This window comes from Pleurodeles waltl, unplaced genomic scaffold (genome assembly GCF_031143425.1).
Source record: "Pleurodeles waltl isolate 20211129_DDA unplaced genomic scaffold, aPleWal1.hap1.20221129 scaffold_37, whole genome shotgun sequence".
NCBI classification, from domain to species: Eukaryota; Metazoa; Chordata; class Amphibia; order Caudata; family Salamandridae; genus Pleurodeles; species Pleurodeles waltl.
The window spans coordinates 11,887,378-11,906,028 of NW_027150076.1; the positions used below are offsets into that span (position 1 = coordinate 11,887,378).

Here is an 18,651-nt window from a genome sequence, read left to right on the forward strand (position 1 = left end):
CACAATAGACAGTAACTATACCCAGGTACCTGACACTAAACGCTCAGACTTAGCAAAATGGAAGTCACATGGCCTCTCCTGGCTGGGGCGTCTGGCTGCGGTCAAGATGACACTCCTGCCTAAGATACTCCACTTCATGCAGACCCTGCCACTGCAGCCGCCTCCACCCTCCTAGACAAAATGCAATCACTCATTTGGGAGTATGTTTGGGGCGGAAAGAGGCCATAATGTCCAGAGTCCAAGCATACCTTCCTCAGGCCGAAGGCGGTTGGGAGTTCCACACCTATTGAGCTACTACTGTGCGGCACATTTGCGCTACATGGTTGAATGGAACCGACCCCTGACGGAGAAATACTGGTGTTTTGTCGACCATGCAGTGGCAGGAGTTCACATCTGGAAGGTACCATGGTTGCCTAGGAAACACCGTCCACAAGGGGTGTATGTCTCACCAATTCTGAGGGCCACGATGAATGCATGGGACAAAGACCAGGTGCTGAAAGGGCTCTCCACACCGGTATCCCCACAGACACCGATCATTGGCAACCCAGATTTCCCCCCTGCACTTGATGAACCTGCCTTCCTACCTTGGCAGAAAATGAATTGCAAGAGGATACGCGACCTTTTTGACGAGGACGGAGTCATGGACTTCCACAGTCTACAAGTGGGGTACGGTCTCCCGACTTCTACCTACTGGCAATTCATGGCCGTCCATCACAGGGTGACCTCGCCCGAGATACGTCCGCATTCTAGTCGACCCCTTACGAGATTTGAGCAATGGTTACTGACCAATGATACCGACAAACGGCTCTTGTCCGACATCTATACTGATCACATCAACTGCACTCCTTGTAACACCAGCAAGACGCAGATGGGAGAGGGAATGCGAGTGAACATTTACAGAGCTGGAATAGCACAATGTCCTTCACCGGGCACTGGTCACTGCGCAAGCCACTAACACCAAAGAAATGTTTCTGAAAAAAGCCCATTACATGTACTACACACCTGCACGGGTGGCCCAGTGGAGGGCGCAAAGCGACGGTGAATGCTGGCGTCTGTGCGGACAGGAAGGTACACTTACTCACATATTGTGGCACTGCCCAAAGATCACTTCCTCCTGGCAGTCCATCCTCCAAGCAATTGAGGACATATATAACACAACCATACCGCGCTTCCCAAAGCTACGTACTACTGGGCCTCCCCAACCCCCAAACATATCCTCTCTGCACACCCAAGGGTAGGGCTATTACCTTGGTGTACCACGACCATTCCCACCCACACTGACTGCCTGCATAGGCTTTGGACTCTTATGGCTATGGAAGGATTGACAGCGGCAGCGACTGGCTCACTGCCCCTCTTTGATAAAACATGGGGACCACCTATCCAAGACTTGTCGGACAAATTCAGGGAACGAACCTGCCCTTCCTACTCGCGCATCCTTCGACTGACGAATCCGCCCAGACTTCCCTTGGAACAGGCTGCCTGTTGAGATTCTTCTCCGCTCGCAACGTACGCTTTGAGTATGCGTACTGAGCGGGGTAACTATTGCACTGTAGGTGCCGTATCCCCCCCTTCGTTCCCCCATTCCTCCCCCACCTGTCTCCCCACGGGCCGGTGGTTGTAGGTGAGAAACTGTATCGTTCTTGCCTTTAAAAAATTAATAAAAGAGATCTTAAACCTAAAAAAAATATATGAAAGGCACTAACCCTCAAAATAGCACATTTAAATCAAATATTTTTCTGTGTAAGTTATGAACATTTCTGAAACAATATTTGTTTTATTCATAAATCAAATGTGTGTGTAGAAAGTTTCAAAGTAAAATAGAGTCTCTCTCAGATGAGGCTGTAAATCTCTCCATGAAGAGGAATCTACTGTTCCAGGCTCATCTCTCACCCAGGGGCAGCTCTGTCCAGGGAGACTTCCTTGTCTGTCATGAAGGTTGCACTGGGAAACTGGTACAGAGGAGGGAGAGACTGGTACAGAGAGATGGAGGGAGGAGGGAGAGACAGGTACAGAGAGAGGGAGGGAGGGAAAGACAGGTACAGAGAGATGGAGGGAGAGAGAGACAGGTACAGAGAGATGTAGGGAGGAGGGAGACAGGTACAGAGAGATGGAGGGAGGGAGAGACAGGTACAGAGAGATAGAGGAAGGGAGAGACAGGTACAGAGAGATGGAGGGAGAGAGAGACAGGTACAGAGAGATGGAGGGAGGAGGGAGCAGGGAGAGACAGGTACAGAGAGATGGAGGGAGGAGGGAGCAGGGAGAGACAGGTACAGAGTGATGGAGGGAGAGACATGTACAGAGAGATGGAGGGAGGGAGAGACAGGTACAGAGAGATGGAGGGAGGGAGAGACAGGTACAGAGAGATGGAGGGAGGAGGGAGCAGGGAGAGACAGGTACAGAGAGATGGAGGGAGGAGGGAGCAGGGAGAGACAGGTACAGAGTGATGGAGGGAGAGACATGTACAGAGAGATGGAGGGAGGAGGGAGAGGAAGGTACAGAGAGAGGGAGAGAGAGAGACAGGTACAGAGAGATGGAGGGAGGAGGGAGAGACAGGTACAGAGAGATAGAGGGAGGAGGGAGAGACAGGTACAGAGAGATGGCGGGAGCAAGGAGAGAAAGGCACAGAGAGATGGGGGGAGGAGGGAGAGACAGGTGCAGATAGATGGAGGGAGGAGGGAGAGACAGGTACAGAGAGAGGGAGGGAGGAGGGAGAGACAGGTACAGAGAGATGGGGGGAGGAGGGAGAGACAGGAACAGAGAGATGGCGGGAGCAAGGAGAGACAGGTACAGAGAGATAGAGGGGGAGAGACAGGTACAGAGAGATGGAGGGGGAGAGAAAGGTAGAGAGAGAGATGGAGGGGGAGAGACAGGTACAGAGAGATGGAGGGGGAGAGACAGGTACAGAGAGAGAGGGAGGGAGAGACAGGTACAGAGAGATGAGGGAGCAAGGAGAGACAGGTACAGAGAGATGGAGGGAGGGAGAGACAGGTACAGAGAGATGGAGGGAGGAGGGAGAGACAGGTACAGAGAGATGGAGGGGGAGAGACGTACAGAGAGATGGGGGAGGAGGGAGGGACAGGTACAGAGAGAGAGGGAGGGAGAGACAGGTACAGAGAGATAGAGGGAGGGAGAGACAGGTACGGAGAGATGGAATGAGGAGAGAGAGACAGGTATAGAGATGGAGGGAGGAGGGAGAGACAGGTACAGGGAGATAGAGGGAGAGAGAGACAGGTACGGAGAGATGGAATGAGGAGAGAGAGACAGGTACAGAGATGGAGGGAGGAGGGAGAGACAGGTACAGAGAGATAGAGGGAGGGAGAGACAGGTACAGTGAGATAGAGGGAGGGAGAGACAGGTACAGAGAGATAGAGGGAGGGAGAGACGGGTACAGAGAGAGAGAGGGAGGGAGAGACAGGTACAGAGAGAAGGGAGGGAGGAGAGAGAGACAGGTACAGAGAGAGGGAGGGAGGAGGGAGAGACAGGTACAGAGAGATAGAGGGAGGGAGAGACAGGTTTGGAGAGATGGAATGAGGAGAGAGAGACAGGTATAGAGATGGAGGGAGGAGGGAGAGACAGGTACAGGGAGATAGAGGGAGGGAGAGACAGGTACGGAGAGATGGAATGAGGAGAGAGAGACAGGTACAGAGGTGGAGGGAGGAGGGAGAGACAGGTACAGAGAGATAGAGGGAGGGAGAGACGGGTACAGAGAGAGAGAGGGAGGGAGAGACAGGTACAGAGAGAGGGAGGGAGGAGAGAGAGACAGGTACAGAGAGATGGAGGGAGGAGGGAGAGACAGGTACAGAGAGATGGAGGGAGGAGGGAGAGACAGGTACAGAGAGAGAGAGGGAGGGAGAGACAGGTACAGAGAGATGGAGGGAGGAGGGAGAGACAGGTACAGAGAGATAGAGGGAGGGAGAGACAGGTACAGTGAGATAGAGGGAGGGAGAGACGGGTACAGAGAGATAGAGGGAGGGAGAGACGGGTACAGAGAGATGGAGGGAGGAGGGAGAGACAGGTACAGAGAGATGGAGGGAGGAGGGAGAGACAGGTACAGAGAGATGGAGGGGGAGAGACAAGTACAGAGAGAGGGAGGAAGATAAAGAGGAAGAGAAAAAGAGTTCAGATCAATCTGATATATTGTCTGAGAAAAATATTGGGCCAAATTTAAGAAGGGCCTAGCGCCACCTAGGGCCACATTAGCGTAATTTTTTTCTCGCTAATGTGGTGCTAGGTTGGCAATAACACAGCGCCAAATTTACAAACTGGTGCAATGCACGCATTGCGCCACTTTGCAAACCTTTGCCCCACATCATTTTTAACGCCTGCTCAGTGCAGGCGTTAAATTGAGGCGCACCTTTGTTTATAATGGGCCTCTGTGTACTTTACAGGATTAGCGCCAACATTTTTGGTGCTCGTCCTGCAAAGTATCACAATACTGTAGGATGCTGGCCTGGCTTATAGTGGGTACCTGATGGTACTTACACCTTGTGCCAGGTCCGGTTATCCCTTATTAGTAGATTAGTAGTGTTCTAGCAGTTTAGGCTGATAGAGGTAGCTATAGCAGAGCAGCTTAGGCTGAACTAGGAGACATGCAAAGCTCCTGCAATACCACTTATATCATATAGCACTATATCATAAGAAACACAATACTTAGAGTTACTAAAAATAAAGGTACTTTATTTTAGTGACAATGTGCCAAAACTATCTCAGAGGATATACTCCATTAGGAGGTAAGTAAAATATACAAAATATACACACAGACCAAAATCAGGTAAGTAGACAGAAAAATAGTGTCAACACTGTAGAATACAATAGGATGCAATAGGCCTAGGGGCAACACAAACCATATACCCTGAAAGTGGAATGCAAACCACGAATGGACCCCTAGGCTGGTGTAGTGTGTTGAGAATCGCTGGGAGTGTAAGAAAACACTAAGGGTGTCCATGATACCCCACCCCAAGACCCTGAAAAGTAGGAATAAAGTGATAAGACTCTCCCAGAAACACACTAAACTCGTGATAGAGGATTCTGCAAAGACCACAACAGACTGCAAAGCACTGAAGACGGATTCCTGGACCTGAGGACCTGCAAAGGAAGGGGACCAAGTCCAAGAGTCGTGAAAGTGTCCAGGGAGGGCAGGAGCACACTAAACCCCGGATGAAGGTACAAAATGGCTGCCTCCTTATGGAAGAAGGTGAAGATTCTGCAACAATGAAAGGTGCTAGGAACTTCTCCTTTGTACAAAAGATGTCCCACGGAGTGCTGGAGGATGCAGCATTGTTTCTTTGGAGAAAGACCGCAAACAAGCCTTGTTAGCTGCAAAGGTCGCAGTTGAAGAAAAAGGGTGCTGCCTGGGCCCAGGAAGGATCAGAATGTTGCCACTTGGGAGAGGGGACAGAGGGGGCCCTCAGCAACACAGAGAGCCCACGCACAAGAAGGCAGCACCCGCAGAAGTACTTGAACACAGGTTCAAGAAAACTGAGCATGGTGGTCATCTCAACACTACAAAAGAGGGTCCCGCGAAGCTGGTGGTCAACTCAGCGAGTTGAGCAATGCGGGACAGATTGCTAGGGACCTGGGCTAGGCTGTGCACAAAGGATTCCTTGCAAAAGTGCACAGAAGGCCTAGCAGCTGCAGTTCACGCGGTGCACAGGATTACTGTCTAGAGAGGAGAGGCAAGGACTTACCTCCTCCAAATTTGGACAGCCAGACCACTGGACAGTCTGGGTCACTTGGGTCCACCACCTGTGTTCCAGGGGCCACGCTCGTCAGGATGAGAGGGGTCCCAGAGTACCGGTGACACTGAAGTTTGGTGCCTACTGGAGCAGGGGGAAGATTCCGTCAACCCACAGGAAATTTCATTTTGGCTTCCAGTGCAGGGTGAAGGCAGAGAGCCCCCAGAGCATTCACCACCAGGAAACAGTCGAGAAAGCCGGCAGGATTAGGGGCTACAATGCCGCTGGTAGTCTTCTTGCTACTTTGTTGCGGTTTTGCAGGCATCCTGGAGCAGTCAGCGGTCGATCCTTGGCAGAAGTCGAAGAGAGAGGTGCAGAGAAACTCTGGTGAATTCTTGCAAGTCGTTATCTGAGAAAAAGCCCACTGGAGAGACCCTAAATAGCCCTCAGAGGAGGATTGGCCCCCTACTCAGGTAAGCACCTACCAGGAGAGGTCTCTGATGTCACCTGCTGGCACTGGCCACTCAGAGGCCTCCAGAGTGCCCTCACACCTCTGGTTTTAAGATAGCAGAGTTCTGGGACACACTGGAGGAGCTCTCGGCACCACCCCTGGGGTGGTGATGGATAGGGGAGTGGTCACTCCCCTTTCCTTTGTCCAGTTTCGCGCCAGAGCAGGGACTGGGGGTTCCCTGAACTGGTGAAGACTGACTTGTGCAAGGAGGGCACCATCTGTGCCCTTCAAAGCATTTCCAGAGGCTGGGGGAGGCTACTCCTCCCCAGCCCTTAACACCTATTTCCAACGGGAGAGGGTGTAACACCCTCTCTCAGAGGAAATTCTTTGTTCTGCCTTCCTGGGACTGGGCTGCCCAGACCCCAGGAGGGCAGAACCCTGTCTGTGGGTTGGCAGCAGCGGTAGTTGCTGTGAAAACCCCAGAGAGCTGGTTTGGCAGTACCCGGGGTCCATAGTGGAGCCCCGGGGATGCATGGGATTGGCACCCCAATACCAGATTTGGCATGGGGGGACAATTCCTTTATCTTAGACATGTTACATGGCCATATTCGGAGTTACCATTGTGAATCTACATATAGGTATTGACCTATATGTAGTGCACGCGTGTAATGGTGTCCCCGCACTCACAAAGTCCGGGGAAATGTCCCTGAACTATGTGGGGGCACCTTTGCTAGTGCAAGGGAGCCCTGACACTTAGTAACTTTGCACCTAACCTTCAGCAAGTGAAGGCTAGACATATAGGTGACTTATAAGTTACTTAAGTGCAGTGAAAATGGCTGTGAAATAACATGTGCTTTATTTCACTCAGGCTGCAGTGGCAGGCCTGTGTAAGATTTGTCTGAGCTCCCTATGGGTGGCAAAAGAAATGCTGCAGCCCATAGGGATCTCCTGGAAGCCCAATACCCTGGGTACCATATAATAGGGAATTATAAGGGTGTTCCAGTGTGCCAATTAGAATTGGTGAAAATGGTTACTAGCCTTTAGTGACAATTTTAAAGGTAGAGAGAGCATAAGCACTGAGGTTCTGGTTAGCAGAGCCTCAGTGAGACAGTTAGGCACTACACAGGGAACACATATAGGACACAAATTATGAGCACTGGGGTCCTAGCTAGCAGGATCCCGGTGAGACAGTAAAAACACCCTGGCATATACTCACAAACAGGCCAAAAGTGCGGGTAACAAGGCTAGAAAGAGGCTACCTTCCTACAAATACCATCAGAAATGATTATGCTATTGATCCTAACGTGAGCCATAGGGCGCCGTATCACTGATACAGAGCACACATGGTGGCGTTGGGGGGGGCGCAAGAAAAGTGGTGCTTCATGTAATGAACAAATCATGTAATGAGTTAATCATATAATGAGTGAATCATGTAATGAAACGCCACTTTTCTTAAATCTGGGCCATTGTGTCATAAATGTCCATCATCGCCCCTTTGGAGTTAATAGAAAATCAACCGCCAAAGAGAGAGCTGTTTTGTAAATGACATTTAAGTCACAATATTAAAGTCAGACATTAATTTTGTCGGTTATTCTCTGACACTCAACCCTCTTTGTGTTTCTTTGCACAGCTGCAGACAGAAGTGCTGTGCACAGTAACACAAGAGCATCGGCAGTGTGGAGGTATCACAGACCAGGTCACGGAGGACTTGAGAGGTGTGAGCTCAAACAGCCTAGTACAATACAACATGACATGTTAGGAACATACTTACATATGAGAGTGTGAGGTGGGGGGGGGGTGTGAGGCAGGGGCGTACCCACCAAGCGTGCAGCAGGTGTAGTGGCACTGGGGCCCACAGGGCTGTGCGGGGTGTGAGGCAGGGGCGTACTTACCAAGCGTGCAGCAGGTGTAGTGGCACTGGGGCCAGGGCTGTGAGGGGTGTGAGCTCAAACAGCCTAGTACAGTATAACATGACATGTTAGGAACATACTTACATGTGAGAGTCTGAGGTGGGAGGGGTGTGAGGCAGGGGCGTACCTACCAAGCGTGCAGCAGGTGTAGTGGCACTGGGGCCCACAGGGTTGTAAGGGGTGTGAGGCAGGGACGTACTTACCAAGCGTGCAGCAGGTGTAGTGGCACTGGGGAACAGGGCTGTGAGGGGTGTGAGCTCAAACAGCCTAGTACAGTATAACATGACATGTTAGGAACATACTTACATGTGAGAGTCTGAGGTGGGAGGGGTGTGAGGCAGGGGCGTACCTACCAAGAGTGCAGCAGGTGTAGTGGCACTGGGGCCCAGGGTTGTAAGGGGTGTGAGACAGGGGCGTACCTACCAAGAGTGCAGCAGGTGTAGTGGCACTGGGGCCAGGGCTGTGCGGGGTGTGAGCTCAAACAGCCTAGTACAATACAACATGACATGTTAGGAACATACTTACATGTGAGAGTGTGAGGTGGGAGGGGTGTGAGGCAGGGGCGTACCTACCAAGAGTGCAGCAGGTGTAGTGGCACTGGGGCCCAGGGTTGTAAGGGGTGTGAGACAGGGGCGTACCTACCAAGAGTGCAGCAGGTGTAGTGGCACTGGGGCCCAGGGCTGTGAGGGGTGTGAGGCAGGGGCATACCTACCAAGAGTGCAGCAGGTGTAGTGGCACTGGGGCGCAGGGCTGTGAGGGGTGTGAGGCAGGGGCATACCTACCAAGCGTGCAGCAGGTGTAGTGGCACTGGGTTACAGGGCTGTGAGCTCAAATAGCCTAGTACAATATAACTTGACATGTTAGGGACATACTTACATGTGAGAGTGTGAGGTGGAAGGGGAGTCAGGCCGGGGCGTACCTACTAAGCGTGCAGCAGGTGTAGTGGCACTGGGGCCGAGGGCTGTAAGGGGTGTGAGCTCAAACAGCCTAGTACAATATAACATGACATGTTAGGGACATACTTAAATGTGAGAGTGTGAGGTGAAAGGGGTGTCAGGTAGGGGCGTACCTACCAAGAGTGCAGCAGGTGTAGTGGCACTGGGGCCAGGGCTGTGAGGGCCCCAGGGCTGTGAGGGGCCCACTGGACTCCAGTTGTATCTGGTTTAGAGCTCTTGGCATCCCTGCTGCACCACTGGTACAAGACAGATATGTTGAACGAGCTGCACTTGTTAAAAGTAAGAAGGGTACATTTACCAATACTACCCACGTCTACCTCACCCCTGTGTCTACAACCACCGCCCTCACTTTCAGCATCTACTCTCCCACAGTGATGCTCACTAACATGGCTGAACCCAAACATACATGAAGGCCAGGCCGTGCCATAGGGGCACTATGCACATCTGAGATGATGTCATGCACCACAACATGTTGGAACAGAGCAGGAAACAATCTTTACCTGGAGAGAGACACAGAGACATAACATGTTGACTCAAAGTAAGAGAAGCTTTTTTCCTGTCCAGAGACATAACATGTTGACTCAAAGTAACAGAAGCTTTTTACCTGGCCAGAGACACAGAGACATAACATGTCAACTCAAACTAAGAGAAGCTTTTTACCTGGCCAGATACACAGAGACATAACATGTTGACCCAAAGTAAGGGTGTAGGAGGCTGGCCCTCTATGTAGTGTGCAAAGCTAGGCACACTGTGCAGGGGGTCTGGCAACCACATGTTGGTTTACAGGGGTAAAAACTAGATCACCCAATGCTCTAATTTTTATGGTAGCTTGGTCGAGCAGTTAGGCTAATCTTGGAGAACTGCAATGCATTTTTTCACAGTATCAATCATGCAACTCAAACATTCAAAGGAATAACTCGAGACCAATTTATAAAAATACTTCAGAGTTTTATATAATTTTTAATACCAATATTTTCAAAATTGGTTAAATACTTTTTGATATATGGATTTTTGAAGATTAAAAAAAATAGTAGTTTAGTGCGTAATCATGCACCATGGGAATCAATGGAAAGTCACCTTTAAAAATACATATCAAATCACACAGTTGCTTTACCAAGTTCTTCTTTTGCAGGTTGGTCGAGGTTGTTGGTGGACACCCTGTGCCAGCTGGAGAAGTTCAGGCGGCTCCTGGTTTTGGCGGGAGCAGCGGTTAAAAGTATCTGGAGCTGATGCAGGGCTACTGCGGGCCACTGCATGTGGAAAAGGTCTGTGCAGGTAAGTTTAGGTGGGGTGACCTTGGAATCCAAGATGGCAAAATCCAGGGACACTCTGGGGTGGTGATGGACAGGGGAGTGGCCACTCCCCTTTCCTTTGTCCAGTTTCATGCCAGAGCAGGGACTCAGCGTCCCTGAACTGGTGTAGACTGGATTATGCAAGAAGGGCATCATCAGTGCCCTTTAAAGCATTTCCAGAGGCTCTGGGAGGATACTCCTCCCATGCCTGTAACACCTATTTCCAAAGGGAGAGGGTGTAACACCCTGCTCCTAAAGGAAACACATTGTTCTGCATTCCTGGGATTGAGCCGCTCAAGCCCCAGGAGGGCAGAAGCCTGTCTGTGAGGTGGCAGCAGCTGGGGCAACCACAGGAGGCTGGTATGGCAGTACTGTGGAGCGCCCAGAGTGCATGGAATTGTGCAACCAATACTGGAATCAGTAATGGGGTACAATTTCCAGTTGTTAAACACCATACTTGGCCATTATTGAGTTACCTTGTGAAGCTGTACATAGGTATTGACCTATGTCCAGTGCACACTTAAAATGGCGTCCCAGCACTCACAAAGCCTGGGAAGATGAGCCTGGACGACGTGGTTGCACCTATGCTAGTGAAGGGGAGACCGCACGCACAGGTACTTTGCACCCAGCCTTCAGCGTCTGAAGGCCTAACATATATGTGACTTATGTGACTTATTAGTGACCTAGTGCATTGAAAATGGCTGTGAAATAGTGCATGCACTATTTCACACAGGCTGCAATGGCAGTCCTGTAGGAGCCTTTGCATGGGCTCCCTATGGGTGGCAAAAGTAATGCTGCAGCCCATAGGGATCCCCTGGAACCCCAATGTCCTGGGTACCTGAGTACCATGTACTAGGGACATATAAGAGGGTCTAGCAGGATCCCAGTGACACAGTCAAGACACACTGACAAACAGGCCAAAAATGGGGGTACTTTCCCATATTCTGGTTCTTGCTAAATCTTTTATCACGTGTTCTTGTGTGTTCTAGGAAACATACTGTGATTTACTCCTGCTTTCCTGGGCTCTGGGGTGGGTTCTATTACTTACCTTTGGTGTTTTCTTACACTCCCAGCAAGTCTCCTCTACACACTACACTTGCCTGGGTGGGAAAACGACTTTCGCATTCTACTATTTTAGTATATGGTTTGTGTTCCCCCTAGGCCCATTTCTAACTATTGTGTTTTTCACTATGTGTACTGTTTTCTAACAGTTTTTACAGCTAATTCTGCATTCTAGTGTATATAATTTGTGTACATTCCTTACATCCTAAGGGAGTATAGCCTCAAAGGTATTTTTGGCATTTGTTTCACCAAAATAAAGTACCTTTATTTTTGTAACACTGAGGCCCATATTTATACTTTTTTAGCGCTGTTTTTGGACTGCTTTTTGACCCAAAAACGGCGCAAAATTACAAAATACAATTGTATTTTGTAAGTTTGCACCGCTTTTGCGTATAAATATAAATAAATATGGGCCTGAGTATTTTCTTTCATGTGTGTAAATACGGTGTGTCTACAGTGGTATTGCATGAGCTTTGCATGACTCCTAGTTAGGCCTTGGCTGCTCGCCCATACTACCCTTATAGAGCCTGGCTTCTAGACACTGACTACATTTCACTAACAACCAGGCCAGCCTCCTACACTTACCCATAGTAAATGCAGTTGATGGAGGACAGGGCACACAGACAGTGTGCCATGTTGAGTTTGTGTTTTAGGTTTGCACCAGGACTTTCAGCCTGCGATGGCAGTGCTGGGTACATCTGGATGCATGGCCCTAGAGGGTGTCACAATCACTGCTGCTGCCCTCAGGGGCCTACCCATAGTACCTCATGCCCTGGGTACCTAAGTACTCTCTTAATAGGGACTTATAGTGGTAGCTAGGGGTGTATCCAATTGTGCCAATGCATCACAACAGTTTTAGGGAAAGAGCTCTGGCCCAGGGAACCTGGGTAGCAGGGGCCCTGGGCACAATAATTTCTAGGCTACATTATACATCAGGCAAAAAGTGGGGGGTAACAATGTCAACAAGAGACCTTTTCTCACAGAGAGAAGCTTTTTACCTGGGTAGAGACACAGAGACATAACATGTTGACTCAAAGTAAGAGAAGTGTTTTACCTGTGCGGAGGCACAGAGAGGTTTTCAGAAGAGAGAGCGGAGGATTCTGGGAAGAGCCTTGACCATCACCAGCCTGGTCTTGGAGACCAGCACAGCTCTGCTCCCTCGGCGGTAGAACACTTCTCTCTCCACTGCAGGGTGGTAGAACCCGAAGAGAGGGGAGGTGGAGATGAGAGATAGAAAACAAATACAAGAGATTAAGTGAGGAAAGAAGGTGTGAATTTTTTCCACTCCAAACTGCAGGGCCCTAATTAACTACTAAAGCTCCTCGAGTCAGACATAAACCGCTTGTTTCTATTCACTGACTTAGAACTGTGATTTCATCTTAGTACAAAACGTATCTGTGATCCCAGGAGTGGATGTGAAGGGTCTCCAGGGCAGGATCAGTGCAGCTTCCTGAGGGACTGAGGGATGGAGAGAGAAGGGCACAAACTGAGGGACATAGAAGATAAGGAGAAGGACTGAGGACCAAGGGAAGCACTGAGGGAGAAGGTGGAGGGGCAGTGATCTAGAGAGAGAGGATTGAAAGGAGGAGAAAGAAGGTGTGTGTAGGAGGGAAAGTGTAAAAGGAGACACCACGGGTGGAGCAGTCACTGAGGGAGTGAAGGGAGCAAATAATATTTAATGTCTTGGCACTGTTCAGCGAGAGGCGTCCTGATTGGCTGTTCATGAGGACCTAGTGGAAAACGTTGTGAAAAGTGGAGTGTTTATAACCAGATTACATTGGTGATATGTGCTCATTGTGCGCCTTGCCTTCAAACCTAGGGCTGCTTAGCCAACTAACCTTAAAAAGTACGTTCAAAGATGAACTATTTCCCCCCAGCCTCGCTGAACACGCGTGCCCTTATTTCAGTCAGTCAGAGTCAGGGCAAGGATTTAAAGCACATTCACATTTCATCAGCGACCGCCCTTCACTGCGGCCCTTTCTGACGTGTCATCCTCACCATCATCATCATCACTGGCCACAGCACCCCCTTCAGGAGCCTTCCACAGCTCTCGGGACTCAGAACATTTAATAATCATCATCATCACCATCATCATCATCACTGGCCACGTAGCCCCCTTCAGGAGCCTTCCACAGCCCTGGAGACTCAGAACACTTAATAATAATCATCATCATCATCATCATCATCATCACTGGCCACAGCGCCCCCTTCAGGAGCCTTCCACAGCTCTCGGGACTCAGAACATTTAATAATCATCATCATCACCATCATCATCATCACTGGCCACGTCGCCCCCTTCAGGAACCTTTCACAGCTCCCAGGACTCAGAACATTTAATAATCATCATCATCAATATCATCACCATCTTCACTATCGTCATAACCATCGTCGCCATCATCATCATCACTGGCCACAGCAGCCCTTTCAGGAGCCTTCAGCAGCTCTTGAGACGCAGAACACTTAATAATCACCATCATCATCACCAATAATGACCGGGGCGCCTCCTTCAGGAGCCATCTGTAGCTCTCAACCCTGACACGATTTAATAATCACCATCGTCATCACCATCATCATCATCACTGAGAGAGGCACCCCCTTCAGGAGCCTTCGCAACTGTCAACACTTAGGGCCTGATCCACAAAGATAAATTTAGATCAAAAGTCTAACTTTACACCTGAAGCCTAACTTTACACCTGAAGTCCAACATTACACCTGAAGTCTAAATTTACACTTGAAGTGTAACTTTACACCAGAACTCTAACTTTACCCCTGAAGCTTAACTTTACACCTGAAGTGGACTTTACACCTGAAGTCCAAGATTACACCTGAAGTGTAACTTTACACCTGAAATGTAACTTTATACCTGAAGTGTAACTTTACACCTGAAGTCCAACTTTATACTTGATGTCCAACTTTACACCTGAGCCTAACTTTACAGCTGAAGTCCAAAATTACAGCTGAAGTCTGAATTTACACCAGAAGTGTAACTTTACACCAGAACTCTAACTTTACCCCTGAAGCTTAACTTTACACCTGAAGTGGAACTTTACACCTGAAGTCCAACATTACACCTGAAGTGGAACTTTACACCTGAAATGTAACTTTATACGTGAAGTGTAACTTTACACCTGAAGTCCAACTTTATACTTGATGTCTAACTTTACACCTGAGCCTAACTTTACACCTGAAGTCCAACATTACACCTGAAGTCTAACTTTACACCTGAAGTGCAAATTAAGACCTCAAGTCTAACTGAGAGCAATTGTCTAACTTTACTACTTTTCGATATTCACAAAGGTAAGTTCCTACTAGCAGATTTACTGCTAGTAAACTTACTAGTAGTAAAATCACTAGTAGTAAAATTACCAGCAGTACTTTACCTTTGTGAATATTGAAAAGTAGTAAAATTAGACTTTCGGTCTAACTTTACCTTTGAGAATCTGGCCCTTAATCTTCATCATCATCACCATCCAGCAGAATGTACAATATTAAACAATGTTTAGGACAAAACTGTGAATCAGGCATAACTGCTGGGGCCGACGAACAACTAAAAACTACACCTCTGCGATTAAAATGTAGAATTAGGAGCCTCTATTTCTGTTCATCTGCAGTTCTTCTAATCATGTCTGAAGCAGAGAAGCTCTTTCACGTGCCATGGAGGGGGTCGCAGGGTTTAAAAATTAACTCCACACTTCTTACCCAGACGGTAGAGCACGATGTTTATGAATGTAGTCACTGCAACCATCACTCCCAGGGCTATCGCCTGCTTCCTTACACGAGGAATCTGCGGGCCACCTGGAGAGGAAATCACAGAATCCGGCATTTAGCTTTACATGTGGGAGAGGATCACCTGCTTGTAGCTAGAGAACAAAATCATAGGATGACTTGTAATAGCCTCAGTTAGTGTGTGTCAGGTCATGCCAATAAATATCAGTGTGTGCGAAGACTGGTCACTGAGTGTGTTTACGAAGACTGGTCACTGAGTCTCAGTGTGTGTCAAGACTGGTCCCTGAGTCTCAGAGTGTGTCAAGACTGGTTCCTGAGTCTCAGTGTGTGCCAAGACCGGTCACTGAGTCTCAGTGTGTGCCAAGACCGGTCACTGAGTCTCAGTGTGTATAAAGACTGGTCACTGAGTCTCAGTGTGTGCCAAGATTGGTCACTGAGTCTCAGTGTGTATGAAGACTGCCCACTGAATCTCAGTGTGTGTCAAGACTGGTCACTGAGTCTCAATGTGTGTTTCATGACTGGTCCCTGAGTCTCAGTGTGTGTCAAGACTGGTTCCTGAGTCTCAGTGTGTGCCAAGACCGGTCACTGAGTCTCAGTGTGTGTCAAGAATGGTCACTGAGTCTCAGTGTGTATGAAGACTGATCACTGAGTCTCTGTACATGCCAAGACTGAAACTGAGAACTCTGCATTTAAAATGATAGAACAGGCCTATCTTTTTATACACGGAGTCTCTTCTATGAGTGTGAAGTCTCCAAAATTACTGTTAGTAGAACTAAACTTATAGTTTGTGAATACTAAAAAATAGTAACCATACACAAAAGTTTATGTTTGCCTTAGTGAAGAAGGTCAAAGGGTGCCAATGTTCACCACAACCCCTCAATGTGTACTAGTGTCTGATATTTCTTTTTAGTGAGCACCAAGAATGAGTCATTATTTCATTGAGTTCAACATTGCCTTGTGATGTGTGCTGATGCTGACCATTGCCTCTTGGTGTGTGTCAATGCCGACTATTGCATCTCAGTTTGTGCCAATAACGATCATTGCCTTTAAGTGTGTGCTGATGCTGGCCAGTGCCTCTCACTGTGTGCCAATGCTGACCATTGCCTTTCAGTGTGTGCCAATGCTGACCATTACCGCTCAGTGTGTGCCAATGCTGACCATTGTCTCTCAGTGTGTGCCAATGCTGGTCATTGCCTCTCAGTGCGTGCCAAGCAGACCGTTGACTCTTAATATGTGCCAGTGCTGACCATTGCTTTTCAGTGTGTGCCAATGCTGGCCATTGCCTCTCAGTGATTGTGAAGAATAAGCCACTGTCTTGTGTGTCCAGACTGATCACTGATTGTCAGTGGTTTTATATCAAAATATCATATAAGGAAATATTGACTTGCACATGTATCTTTCCAAATTATCATCGACCACTATATCACCAAGGTAAACATACACAGGGAAGTATAGATTTACTACTCTAACCCCCTATCTGCATAACTTCACAACATGATGCTAACCAGTATTGTGGAGTTGATACGTTTGCAGATTAATATTAAAAACTATATTTTGTGGTAGCACGCCAGTGTCAGCCAGTGCAGTTACAAGTCATTACCTCCTAGTGTGCACAAACACTGGCCAGTTACTCCTGTGTGTGTCACAATAACTCAGTAATGTCACAGGACACCAGCTCAGGACTGTGACTGCCAAAGCTGGGACCATGCCAATGTCAGCCGGTACCAAGATAGGATAGTTACACTCAAGTCCAGATTTACTTACACTTTCCCCCGTTGCAAACTGACCAACGTGGTGCAAAGTGATACTTTGGGACTGAGTTTCCACTGGAAAAGGTGCTTTGTGCTGGTGGAAAGGGTCTCCTCCCTCAGTCCAGTTAGCGCTGCTTTGCGTCACTTGGCACTGGGGGCATTCTTGGGGTGTTAGTGGGTTGGATCAGCACAAGCACCCATATTTTGGATGAAAAGCGGAATCTACTAAGCTATCCAGACCAGGCTTTGCATCGTAGCTAATGCTTCCTTGAAGCAAGTGTTAACAAGGGGAAATGTTTTTATTTATAGGGTGCTGCAGGACACAGCACACGTCCTGATAATAGGGATCCTTTTGAACTTGTCTAAGTATAGGACTTTACGCTGGAAGGATATGCTTCAAGTACAAATCCTAAGCTATACCTCACACACTCACCTTTGCACCATAGTGCAAGGCCGTCCATTGGGCGATGGCAGCAGGCCAGTCTTAGCAGAAATGTCCCTGCAAAGTTCTTCCCTTCTCCCCTGCGCAGCACAGTGCAGCAAATCTGTCTGCTGCGTTGCGTGTCCTACCTTTATGTGTGATTACTTCACTTGCCCTGCACTGACCGTGTACATTTACTCTGGCCAGACTGCATCAGGCACACTATTAGATAAAAGAGGGGTTTCTTCAGCCTCCCGCCCAGACCATATAACACTAACCATATGAGGTTTACTCACCTCTGTCCTGCAAGACTGCATCAGAAGTACCTGTAGAGGAGGTCTACTCACCTCTGGCCTGTGAGGCTGCATCAGAAGTACCTGTAGATGAGGTCTACTCACCTCTTTCCTGTGAGGCTGCATCAGAAGTACCTGTAGATGAGGTCTACTCACCTCTGGCCTGTGAGGCTGCATCAGAAGTACCTGTAGATGAGGTCTACTCACCTCTGGCCTGTGAGGCTGCATCAGAAGTACCTGTAGATGAGGTCTACTCACCTCTCTCCTGTGAGGCTGCATCAGAAGTACCTGTAGATGAGGTCTACTCACCTCTCTCCTGTGAGGCTGCATCAGAAGTACCCCTAGTTTGATTCATTCTCAGAGCTCTCCTCGATGCCATTGGAGCCTCCACAGATGCTCAGGATACTGAGAGGTGCAGGAAGCAGTGAGAGGTGCCCCAGTATGAGCCTGCATCTCTGGAGGCGCTAGGGAGGGGTCTATATAACAGATATAGGAAACTCCACTTAGAAAGTGCTGATGGCAGCATTGTGCAATCTGTGTGTGAGGGTTGGAGGATGCGGGTGCAGATAAGAGTCTATAATAATCTCCATGTCTCACTCCTATAGAGTGTGTGCATGTGGTGGGAGTCTAGACAACTCTCTAACATAACCCAGGTGTCACTGTGCACTCTGCTCATAGTGTGTCTGTGTGTGTCTGTGAGAGAGAGAGAGAGAGAGAGAGAGAGAGCAAGCGAGTGTGTGTGTGTGGGCATGTGTGTTTGAGTGTGTTACAGAGAGTTTGCATGTGTAAGAGTGTGTGTGTCAGCAAGAGCATGCATGTGTGTGACTGTGTGTACGGGGGTGTGTGTGAGAGAGCATGCATGAGTGTGTGTTTGTGTGTGAGAGAGCATGCATATGTGTGAGTGTGTGTGAGATCATGCATGTGTGTCAGTGTGTGAGCGAGAGCATGCATGTGCGTGAGTGTGGTTTGGGTATGGGTGTGTGGGTGTGTGGGTGTGTGTGTGAGAGAGCATGCATAAGTGTTTGTGTATGTGTGAGAGAGCATGCATGTATGTGAGTCTGTGTGTGTGTGTGTGTGAGATCATGCATGTGTGTGAGTGTGTGACAGAGAGCAT

At 48.7% G+C, this 18,651-nt stretch overlaps 1 long non-coding RNA gene across 1 annotated transcript; it reads right to left on the minus strand.

The window, feature by feature from the left end:
- Positions 1-1,827: 1,827 nt before the first annotated feature.
- Positions 1,828-17,963, minus strand: LOC138276111 (uncharacterized). The gene is made up of 4 exons (XR_011200579.1): positions 17,847-17,963; positions 15,046-15,141; positions 12,401-12,531; positions 1,828-1,970 (listed from the first exon to the last, which is right to left on the minus strand). It is a non-coding gene; the product is annotated as an uncharacterized lncRNA (long non-coding RNA).
- Positions 17,964-18,651: the final 688 nt, after the last annotated feature.